The following is a 12,612-nucleotide window of genomic DNA, read 5'->3' on the forward strand; positions in this document are numbered from 1 at the left end:
GTTTTGGCTTTCTAAATGACCTTTGTAGAGATGAGGTTGCTTTATGCTCTCATTTTGAGGGTCCTCCAGCTTCATAATTTCTCTCTGCTATATATATTGAAGTTTAGGCTAGCTGTCATTATTCACTCACTCCATCAGCACTCATTGACAGGGCCTGTCTGTTTTCAAGGATCCAGTCCTGAGAAAACCTAGGACACCTGATTTTGTGATGAGAGTAAAGAATATTGTAAAAGAACTGTACAATTGTAAGGTAGATTAGATATGCTGTTGTTCCCCAGAGCTTTTTACAAAGGAATACCTGTTACCAGCAATAGCTCTCAGAGATTTTATTTATTGTTAGCTGATTCATTGGGTGGTGATTCTAAAAACTTTCTAAGAAGTGGTCTGTTTTCTTTCCTGAACTGAGGCTTTAGAATATGCAGTAAAATGTCTAACAGGAAATGATAGAAGATGAGGAAGTCTATTTTGGTAAAAGCTTATATGTAAAGATTTTGTTTTTGAATGGAGCTCAGTATTGGGGAGACACAACATGGGTTTTGGGTTTTGCTGTCCTTATTAGTTTTGTAGCCTTGGGCAACTTAAATGCCTTCTCTGATCGTTTCCTGGCCTTTAAAATGGGACTGTTTGGAAGGATGATTATCACATCACAGAGTGCCTGGCATGACAAGCACTCACATGTCAGCCCTCTCCTCCGTGACCACAAGACTGTTTTTGAGGAAGATGATCCTTCATTAATAAACCATGGTCCTTCTTGAAGTAATTAAAGCTCTCAATTAACTGATTATTATCTAATAGTAACAAAACTATGAGACCATTTTGGCAAAAGAAAAAAATAAGAGTGAACACACACACACACACACATATATATATATATATATATATATATATATACTTAGTTATAATCATTTCCTAGAATGTAACAAAGTTGATACAATTTTAAATCACTCTTAATTCTTAGAAGTTACACTGTTTTTAAATCAATTCTAGATTCTTCTGCTATTTCAAGGTATAAGTAATTAATTCTTCAAAGGAGAAGATTTTTAGAAGTCATGATTACATTCTAAAACAAAATGTACTTTTTTTTGCAATAGTAATTTGTAAGAATGTTTGTAATATAAGGCAGAGGGAAATGATTATAAATGCAATGTTTTATCTTCCATCTTTTGTTGAAAGTCGTATGTCCTTAACTGAAAAATCTGGTTTTTTTTATATAAGGTATAAATGGTATATGGAGATGGTATCAGGTCATGCTTTGTAACAGATGAAGTTTGCATCCAGAGTTAATGGCTTAGTTAAGTGTAGTACTGTTACACTATGAATTAATTTAAGAATCCAAAAGGAATCTGTTGTCCAGAATTCTTTTATCTGGAAGCATAGTTCTTGCATTGTGTTCAGTATTATTAAATTCTAAAAGAGAGAATTTTAGCAGAACACTTGCCTCTGGTCAGCTTTGAACTCAACCATACATTCCACCAAGAATTGTATTCAAGATGGCATATTCTTCCCATTTTAGGTTTATCTGTTACTTATGGTCCCCAGTGTAGAAGAGTTTATTCTTCAGAGGAAGGATTGAAGAATGAATGCTTTTATTATTTCGAGTACAACCTAATGTGTAAGTTGTAACTTAGCAAGTTTTATAATTGGGTTGGACTATCTCCGTTTAAGGCTAAGTAAACACTGGAAGCAGATGGAAAAATATTTTCCATTGAACCAGTGAGTGTTTTTGCCGACACTGTAATCCTATAGCACTACAATTCCTATAGCAAGTTTCTGGATGATTGTGATTGGTCTTTCAGGTGTTTTATTTATAAAAACATGGCTTAGGACTTGGGAAAGGTAGTATGAAATATCTGTAATTTTTTTATAGCTTAATCTCTTTGTATTTTTTTTTATTAGTCTCTAGCACTGAAGGCTTTTCAACTGTAAAGCAGGTGGAATATACTCCAATCAGTATATGTTAATTTGCCATATTTGTAGCTGAACTCTATTTGTTGGTCATGGAATTGAGCCTCCAAAGACTAAAATGTGTCTGTCGTTTTCCTTTAATTCTAGCACTTTAAATGATAAGAAGTATGGTTCGTAACCTTTGACTTTTGAATTTCTTGGTCAGTGTTTTCCTAATTACTGCAGTGAATGAAGGATTGTGAGAACCACTCGACATTGCTGCCCTTTTTAAGTGGCCATTAAATCTTGTTCGCTTGCTGCTTGTTCATATTATATCTAAATGTATGCTTACTTTTCATTCATTGCATCTCCTCGTTCTCTTCTCAGCCACCCATATCACAGCCTCTGCTTCTATCACATGACTGGATGGCTCTCCTAGGCATTGCCAGTGGTTTTTGCATTGGCAGGTCCTGTGCCTCTTTCTGTCTTCATCCTCCATTGAACTTCCTTTCATATTTGGCTTTGTTGATGGTGCACTCTCTGTGAGAGGACATTTTCTTGACTTCCTGCCTTTAGATTTAATATATACAAAGTGACTTGAGCAGTGGATAGCAAAAAGCATTAACCTTTCCTCCTCAATGTTGCCTCCTTTTCTTCTCCTTGGTTTTGTTTTTTTTTTGGTAAGTAGCTTCCTGTACTTGCCAGTTGACTTGTATCTACAGCCCAGCCTGTCTAATACTGTCATCTGAGAGCAGCCTGATTTTCACCTACTTTGGGACTCTTCACCAGATGGCCCAGAACTCCATCTCAGTCACAATGGATATACCAGTCTTTGACATGTCCCCTACCCCCAAATCTCAGTTCTTCATCACTACTGTTTGGCCTTTCATGTGATAGAATTTGGAATCATCTTTGATTTTTCTCTGTTATTTCCTACTTTGAAATGTCTCTTAGGTTTAGTCTTTCCTCACCATTCTGACCACTACTTCTCTGTGCCAAGCCCTCAGCCTTTCATCCCTGGGCTAACCAGCTCCTTTCTGCTGGTTTGCCTCTAGTCCTAATTATCCTTTAACTGTGTATATGTCAGCTGACAGATAAACTTTAAAATGTTGTATTCCTCAAGTCTTTCCCATTTGGTGCCTTTTGTGTAGTATATAACTTCTGCGTGTTATGTACACCCTTCTGTGTGGTCCTTGTTCTCCTGTGCACCAGCAGACTGATCTCTCCTGTCACCTTGCGTGCAACCCCCCTGCCTGCCACCACCCCACCACTGGCTTATGCCAACCTCATGCCTGCCTTGCTGCCTTTTTGCATGCTGCTTACCCTGCTAGGAATATCTTCTACTCTTTCCTCTACCGCTCCAAGGTCTGTCCATCCTTCAAGAAGTTCCTTTACTTTTGCATGCAGGGTTTTTGTTTGTTCGTTTTTTGTTTGTTTGTTTATTTGTTTGGCAGCTATCTTGACCTACAGTTAACTCTCCCTTCTCTGTGCAGCTAATTTTCTAATGCCTTGCATTTCAGAAATTCCCCCAGTGGCTCTGTCCCTAACTGTAAAATACTTAAGGGCAAGGCTGACTTTTTGTATCATGATCTTCCATCCCTAGTGTATTGCTGGGAATGAAGGAAGGTGCTCAGTAGTGAATGGAGGTCAGTTTTGAGAATGATCAAGAAAACATGGTAGACATGTGGGCTTGTAATTGTAATGGTAAATATTGGAAGACAGTTCTAAAGATAAAGATATAAAACGATGTTTGTAAGGTTAGTGGTCTTTCCCTAGGACGGTTTTATCTTTCACCTGGTGTCGTTTTGTTGATATGGTATAGCAAATATTGTGGAATTAAAATTCAGTGGGGGAAACTTTGAGCAAATTATTTTATTTAGACATCTTGTTTTATAAGTTAAGTTCTATATACAAAGAGACATTTGCCACTTTCTCAAGTCAGCTACTGTAAAACAAATACTATGCTATAAGTAAAGTGTCTTTAGCCAGACATACTGTATTTTGCTTGTACAAATTAAGTGAATGTTATCTTTGAAACATGGCTCGACTTTACCCCCTTGTATATTTTCCTATCTACATTATGTAAAGAAAATAAATATTTCTTGCTTAATTTCTTCTCCCAAAGCTATCTCTGGACTAGAAAGGGCTTACCTGCTCTACAGAGGGTTAAATCTGGATCCATGAGCTACTTTCCCCTGGCTGGGCAGCGCTGTCCAGTCACTGCCGAGCTGCTCCCTCTTGATATCTGTCTCCCTTTGCTTTCCCCTGGGCTAAGGAGGGGCTTCCACACACACATCCCCACGTGCCCCCACCCCTAGGCTGTAAGAGCAACTGAGAGCTAGAATAGTTGCCTGATTCTTCTCCCTTTACCCAGATGAGCCTTGTTTCTTTAAAGCGAAAAGACAGAATCTCTTCCTTGTTTGAGTTCAAAAGTTTCTTTTGTCCTCCTTTAGTCCTTAAGACATTCTAACCTTGTTACTTGCTTTTGTCTCCTTTCGCACTAGTTTGAGGCAAAGGGATAATGTTTTATCTTTGTTGCTGCTTCACAGTACAGCACAGTACAAGAACTAAGTAAATATTTGTTGCATGAATAAGTGATTCCTGTATTTAAAAGCCATACTTCCCCCCTAACCCCCCCACCCCGTATTCTCTCAAATTCTTAGCAGATTAACAGCTTTGTTGTTCAAAACCAGGGGTTCTTGAGCTTTTTTCCCCCATGTACCCCTTTGGTAAGCCATTGAAGTCTGTAGACCATTTAAAACCATTACTGGTTTTAAAGAAATGAAATACATAAGATTAAAAAAGAAATCAGTCATATATGTGTGTATCAACTATAATGTGATAAGAAAATATGTTCTTTCTGTCATGACAAAGATACAGCACTGTTAATATTGCTGTGATTTGTTGCCTAAACTCATATTTGACGGAAATCTTAAATTTCAATTTGAGGTTTATGAAAACGGATGTAAAAACTTTCTCTCTTTCAGATGCACCCATCCCTGAATTCTCTTCATGGACCCCAGGGCTCCAGGTGAAGAATCTTGCTCTAAACAGTAGAAATAAGAGAAACTACTTAAAGTAGGAAGACATTGTAAGAAATTTGGCACATGCTGATTTTTAGTGAAGAAGTCTATGATAGAAGAGTGGATGAGATTATTGTAAATTGCTGAGGATGTTGATGGACAAAGACTTAGGGGTTAAATAATATCTGTTTTACAGTGATAACGTAACAAACGGGGAACTGTGGGAGTAAGGGAGTAACTTCTTGAGTGCATAGAGTACAGAAAAACCTTTAAACATGCATGTGGTGTCTTTCTTAATCACGTTTGGAAATAATAGGGATAGCATTTAGTGGGAAATTCATGAATTTTGGAGTCAGAAATGTGAATTCTGAGTAAGTTTCTTAATCTTGCTTGAGCCTTGGTTTTCTCATGTGTAAAATCATTATAATGTCTGCTTCCAAGTTCTATGAAGATGAGATGAGAGCCTGTCCTAGTGCTTGGAGCTCCCAACCAGTGCTGGTTTCTCTGTGACAGGGGTGGTTCACCATTGCCTTGCCTCTTAAATCCAGGGTCTCATTTCTTTATCTGTAAAGCAAGGGTACTGGAGTAAATGAACCTTAATATCCCTTTAGCTTGAAAAGTTGCTTGATATTAGGAAGCTTTCTTTTTTTTTTTAAATGCATTCATGTAATCTTTTTTAATTGAAGTATAGTCAGTTACAATGTTATGTCAATTTCTGGTATATAGCATAATGTCCCAGTCATGAATATATATACATATATTCGTTTTCATGTTCTTTTTCATTAAAGGTTATTACAAGATATTGAATATAGTTCTCTATGTTATACAGAAGAAATTTGTTTTTTATCTGTTTTTACATACAGTGGTTAACATTTGCAAATCTCAAACTCCCAGATTTATCCCTTCCCATCCCCTGTCCCTGGTAGCCATGATTGTTTACTATGTCTGTGAGTCTGTTTCTTTTGCAGATGAGTTTGTTATTGTCCTCTTTTTTTTTCTTTTTTCTTTCTTTCTTTCTTTCTTTCTTTCTTTCTTTCTTTCTTTCTTTCTTTCTTTCTTTCTTTCTTTCTTTCTTTCTTTCTTTCGATATCACGTATGAGTGATATCATGCTATTTTTCTTTTTCTTTCTGGCTAACTTCACTTAGAATGATAATCTCCAGGTCCATTCATGTTGCTGCAAATGGTATTATTTTATTCTTTTTTGTGGCTGAGTATTATTCCATTGTATAAATATACCACAACTTCTTTATCAGTCATCTGTCGATGGACATTTAGGTTAGGAAGCTTACTTCTTCGGCTTACTAAGATGTAAACATATTAATTAGATGCAGGCTGTAAGATTGCTTGGAAGTGGAAGAGAGTTAGTTTTGAGTATAATTTGGAAGCCATTCTCAAAAGCACCATCTTATTTCATCCTCAGAGCCACTCTGTAAAGGTGGTATTCCCACTTTACAGATTAGGATATTGAGACCCAAAGAGTGAAAAATCTTCCAAAGTCATGGAATTGTATGTGATGAACTCGAGTTTGAAGTCAAGGTTACAACATGGAAAGCTTGTTTTTTGCTTTTGTTTTTTGTTATGCAATACTATTACACACTACTTTCCTAGTGATCAAATGCAAGCCTCTTTTAGTACTTTTCCTGCAAAGACAATACTCTTGCTAGAAGGAATACATTTGGTAAGTATTAAGATTATATTCATTACATTAATTTTGGAGAGAAAACTAATCATTTAAAAATATTTTTTAAAATTTGAAAAAAAGTCAAAACCAGAGAACAATTATAAGTACAATAGAGAAAGCCTTTTTTCCCCCAAGAACCCTAGAACCCTTGGCAGTAAGTTGTCCATCTGATGCTCCATCACTCCAGAATACCCTAGTGTGGTTACCCTTGTTCTGTGGTAAGGACTTTTTTTTTTTTTTTACATAAGTAGAATATAATCATCAAAATCAGGAAATAAACATTGGCACATTATTACCATCATATATGCCTCAGACCCCATTCAAGTATGACCAGTTGCTTCGGTAATGTCTCCCACCTTCCCACTGCCCCTTTTTTTGGTAAGAGCAAGAGGATCCAGTTGAGAATCATGCTTTGCAAATAGTTGCCAAGTCTTCTTCAGCCTTCCTTCTCATTTTCATGGTCTTGATGTGTTTGGAGATTATAGTCCTGCTGTTTTGTATAATGTTCCTCAGTTTGGATTTACCTGATGTTTTCTCAAGATCAAATTCAGGAACATCACAGAAATGATGCTGTTTCTCATTCTACCGTGTCTGGTGGCATAGATCAGTTTGTCCTGTTTCTGATAATCTGCTGCTTATGGTGATGTCTGCTAGGCTTCCCCACTGTTAAGTTACTCTTTTTCCATTTGTGATTAATTAGTATTTTGTGGATGAGTACTTTGAAACTATGTAACTATCCCATTCTTCATCAGACTTTCAGTTTATTGATTCATTAATTTATATCAATATGGACTCATGGTTTCCAATTTTATTCAATGAGCTATAGTCTTGTTATTTTTATTAATTTTATTCATGTTTAAAATGTTCAAGATTTGGCCAGTGGGAGCCCTGTCAAGCTGGCTTTTGTCCTTTTGATATATTGTCATCATGTCTCCATCATTCTTTGGAGCATTTTCTCACTTACTGGCACCAAATGTTCTAGGCCAAGATTTCTCATTTTTGGCCCTGTAAGTGCTCATGTGCATGGCTATTAATTTTAGTATCCATTCCATTCTGGAAGAAAATAGAACATTTTTGAAATTTTTTCAAAAATTTCTACTAAATGTCAACTTTTTTGTGTCCTTAGTAATGTATCATTTAATGTGACTTTCTGATACTACTGTGAAGGTGTTAGAGAACTTGATATTCACTTTTGTGCATTTTTCCTTTCTCCTACCTAGGGGTAAAAAGAGGTCTTCTTGTTGAGGGACTGCCAAAAAGAGGTATTATGATTGTCTAAGCTTTTCTGTTGTCAGAACAATCATTAAACAAAGCAAAACAAAAAACATTTCAGTATCATTTGCACAAGAGTGGAAGAGGAAATGTGCTCTTCAGTTATTTCATTGCTCATCAATCACATATTTAATGAATATCTCCTGGGATCAGGCACTGAGCAGGCCTCTTTGCAAGGCAGCTGCGATTCCAGGGCAAACAGGAATCAGTGGTCCCTGCATGCTCTTGAGGAGCTAACAGTTTAACTCCTGAAAGGAGACATGGACTGACAGTCATACAAGGGAGTGCCCTGAGCAGCAGTTCCTTGCTTATGAAATGTGACAGATACTCTACTTTACAAATTGTTCTGAGGGTAAAATCAGATCATTTAAGCGAAACTCTTTGTAAACTGTAGACATCTTATATAAATGAAGTATTCCTTTCCTGTCACTCATCTTGTGTTTCTGGTGTTCCTTTTAGAATGACTAAAGCAAACATCCCCTGAACTTGCTTCCAGGCTCTTCCTCCCCACTCCATCCTGAGCATCATTGCCCATCTCTGTATGTACACTGCTGTTTACTTTCATGGCACTTAACCCTGTTCAGAAATTCTGAGTGTTCCTGTATTTCCTTCAGGTTGAAATGTAGACCTTTGATAAATAAGGCCTCCAGGTTAGCCTCAACCTTTTTCCAGTCTTGTCTTGTCACTTGTGTTGAAGCCCTCAACCTAAACCAAATTTGTCTAGTTGCTGTGTCTTAGACACACATTGCACTTTTCCATCTCTTTGCTTTTGCTCTTAACCTTCTGCCTGGAATTATCTCCATCTTCTCTGTTTTTTACAGTTACTTCCTCATTCTGGACCTCTCTCAAACCCAGGCGTTCCTCCACTTTACTCCCATGGTGTGTGGTCTGTCCAGAGCATTTGGTAGTTATCATTTGCTCTGTTAGGTCGCTATTAGGTTTTACCAGCTGGCATTACATGCTCTCAATGTATAGGGACCATATTTAGCATGTGTTTACATTTCCCATGTTTATGTAGTGTTCAGTAAATTTTTTCTAATAGAAAAGTGACTAATTCAACTCAACTCCCAAGAATTTAAAACCAAAAAAAGCCTGAGTTTTCAAAAACACAAACTGAATTTACATTGAAAATAAGTTACCACTCTTACCAACTTTGCATTTTGTTAAAAATTATTGCACATCTGACTTAACTTGTCCCATTCCTCCACAAAAGATGAACACCTTTGTGCTGTGAGTACACTGTAGTCAAGAAGGAAGCTTCAAATTTTTGTCCCTCTCTTTTGACCCATTTTGGTACCAGGGATGCACTGCTTCAGCTTAGCAGTAGATATGTTGGCTGGGATCTAGCTGGCTGCCCAAGGTGACATAGGTGACTGATGGTGCTGCTGAAAGGAGCTCAAGACAAGACCAGCATTTCTCTTTTGTACCTGAATGATAAAGAAGTTGTGTCTCAAAATCTCAGAAATCTGCCATCTGATTATCTACCATAATTAAATGAAATTCAGACTAAAACTACTGAAGTGATTAAAAGCAATTCTTTCTATTTAAAAAGAAAAAGGAAAAGAAATGCCCCTGAGAGTGCTATGAAGGAAAATATCTCATACTATGAGCACATGAAACAGGAGAGACCATGAATTTAGGTTTCAGTAACCAAATGTGAGCTAACAATGGTTGATATTGCTGCTTTTTGAGTTAAAATTCCATGTTATATCTGTAACTTCATAAGATGATTTTTTCAGTGTTAGACTGTTTTTTCCCCCTTACTGCTCTAGCTTCAGCAGTCACTGTTTAAAGAATGGGTTGTTGAAGAAAAGAATGGGTTATCAGAAGCTGATAATATCCAGGTAACGATCTTTTAGTCAATACATACTTGTTAAATATCATTGATTTTCCAGAAAGATCTCTAAAATGCAAAATATATTGTGGATATATATTGTGTTTTGGAGGTGATGTCATGTAATTTGGGATATTAGTTATGGGAATCACCTTACTCTGCTGAAAATACAGCAAGCTTTTTCACAGTGGTAGTATCCATGAATATCAGGATGTTACTGTGCACAACTTTTATTTGTGTTTGAAACAGTCAGTGCAGCTGCTTCTGCTTCTTCGTTATAGCCTCTTAAGAAGGCTGATTTATCACTATAATTTTATTTTATGATTTACTTTTTATTATGATAGTATTACACAGAAAGACCCATTACTTGGTTTCTACAGTTATCAACATGTAGCTAGCTTGTTTCAGGTGTACTTTTCTCTCTGATACATACACAATTTTGCCTCCTGTATTGTTTTACAGCAAAACTTACTTGGGTGTTATATCCCTTCATAAGTAATTCAGTATTTATCTTTAAAATGATAACTTTTTAAACCATAATATATTTATCACATGTAAAAATCAGTTAATTCCTAAATATTATTAAGTATCTGGTTGGTATCACTATTTTAAGTTCTCCATGTGAAGTTTAGGATTTGATTTGTGGTATTGGCTGTTATGCAGAACCTCTAGAGGTTTTTTCCTTTTGAAATTGAGATATAAAAAGAATAGCTCTGTTTCTGAAATGAAAATTTAAATGCCATAATTTTGTAAAATATTTTGGGCTAAGACCAAAAAAATGAAGAACAGTCAGCCATCAGAAATCTATGTATAAATAAAAATTTTGATTAAATTAACTTGAACCATTGTATTTTCCCGTTGCTTTGGTACTTCATGAATACCATATACCTTGTTGGAAAAAAGAGGAGGCTGTTTTGAAAATTTGTGCTCCAGGTTTAGCAAGCTGGTGCTGACTAGGTGATAAGTTTGTGAGCTCTCGAGCCTGTTGGTTCTGGGCGGCAGTCACTGGTCTTGTACTATGGGATTTAGAGGGCTCAAGACAGGCATCCAGTTATTCAGTACAGTTCACTTTAGCTTAAATGAGTCTGTGCAAATTAAACTGAGGACAGTACCTCCTAACTCCTGAATGTTGAGTTAATTTGAAATAATTCTCTTTCTGTTGTAGTTCAGAAATAACACAATACATAGTGCAGATAACATTTGAACCTTTTAAAGAGTAAGTGACTGCTCCATAGAAAACAAATTTTAAAATAGTAAATGATCTTTTCTGTGCTCGTTTCTTTCCTTACCTAGAGCAGTGTTGTTCCTATATTAGAAATGAAGAACTGCTTGCTGGTGAGAGCATAGTGTGAGCTGCCATCCACTTTGTATTGGATGTTTGAAAATGAGAGATTTTTCTGCTCAGGATGACCTTGATGATTTAAGAAAAATTAAGCTTTCTGGAACCTTTATATTTATTTATATTAACTCATTCGTGTAGTATTAAACCCCTCACTCCATGCTGATACTATTAATTTAGGAAAGAAAGGAGGTAGAGGATCACTTGTAAAGAATTCTGTCCTTGGCAGTTATTACCTCACACACATCAGAATGGCCATCATCGAAAAGTATACAAATAACAAATGTTAGTGAGAATATAGAGAAAAGGGAACCCTTGTACACTGTTGGGGAGTGTAAATTGGTCCAGCCACTGTGGAAAACATTATGGAGGTTTTTTAAAAACTGGAAATAGAACTACCACATGACCCAGAAATTCCACTCCTGAGTATATAGCTGAAAAAAACAAAAACACTAACTTGAAAAGATGCATGCACCCCAGTGTTCATAGCAGTATTATTTACAATTGCCAAGGTATGGAGGCAGCTTTAGTGTCCATCAACAGATGACTGGATAAAGAAGATGCCTATATATACAGTTGAATACTAAGCTATGTAAGAGAGATTTCACCATTTATAGCAAATTTATAGCAACATGGGTGGACTTGGAGGGCATTATGCTAAGTGAAATAAGTCAGAGAAAGTCAGACATCATATGATATCACTTATATGTGGAATCTAAAATGCGACACAAATGAACTCATTTGCAAAACAGAAACAGATTCACAGACGTAGAAAACACCCTCTCCAGTGTGTATTATTTGTAAACTTTTTAAATGATAGCCATTCTGACTGGTGTGAAGTGTATAGAGGCTTTTTTTTTTTTTTTAAGGAAACATTTAAGAATTCATTGCAGACATCATGACACTTCTAATACTTCAGCTTGGATCTCTTAAGAATAAGATTTTCCTACATAACCCGTAATACATTCATCATACGTGGGGAATTTAACATTGATATAATACTGTTATCTCATTTGTCCATGTTAACATTTTTCTAAGTGTCCTAATACTGTCCTTCATAGTTTTTTTTTTTCTTCCATCCGTTATCTAGTTAAGGATTGTGCATTACATTTGGTTGTCATGCACTCCCAATATTATTTCAAAACTAATTCCAGATATCAAGTCAGTTCATTGATAAGTATTTCTGTATGTACGTCTAAAAGTGAAGGACTTTTTGTTGTTAATATATAAGCACAATACTATTATTGACCTACTTTTTTTTCACAGTCTCATGACATCAAAGTCCATGTAGAGCTCAATTCCCATTGTATCAATATGCTGGTTTTTTTTTTAATGTGTTGCACAACAATGTGAATGTACTTAATGCTGCAGAACTATACACTTAAAAGTGATTAAAATGGTAAATTTTATGTTATGCATATTTTACCACAATAAATAATTTTTTAAATATTGTTTGCAGGATCCAAAAGGCATTGGCAGTTGGTCTCCTAATTCTCTCTTCTTTTAAAAAATTAAGTTTTATTTGGACATATTTTATACTTTTAAGTGAACACCTTGATACATTTTAGTAAGTTTATA

General features: G+C 36.0%; 1 protein-coding gene across 7 annotated transcripts in view; it reads left to right on the forward strand.

Annotated features, from left to right (window-relative positions):
• The window catches only part of SFMBT1 (Scm like with four mbt domains 1), a 103,667-nt gene that overhangs the window by 23,159 nt on the left and 67,896 nt on the right, over positions 1–12,612 (forward strand). Inside the window, exon 1 of one of the 7 annotated variants that reach the window (XM_032458283.1) lies at positions 4,894–4,915. The exons of 5 other annotated variants lie outside the window; for them this stretch is intronic. The gene's annotated coding sequence lies outside the window, so the exon portion shown is untranslated. Of the gene's footprint in view, positions 1–4,893; positions 4,916–9,682; positions 9,706–12,612 lie in introns of those variants that run through there. One more of the 7 variants, XM_032458282.1, reaches the window with a different exon arrangement.

Source organism: Camelus ferus, chromosome 17, assembly GCF_009834535.1.
Source record: "Camelus ferus isolate YT-003-E chromosome 17, BCGSAC_Cfer_1.0, whole genome shotgun sequence".
Lineage (NCBI taxonomy): Eukaryota > Metazoa > Chordata > Mammalia > Artiodactyla > Camelidae > Camelus > Camelus ferus.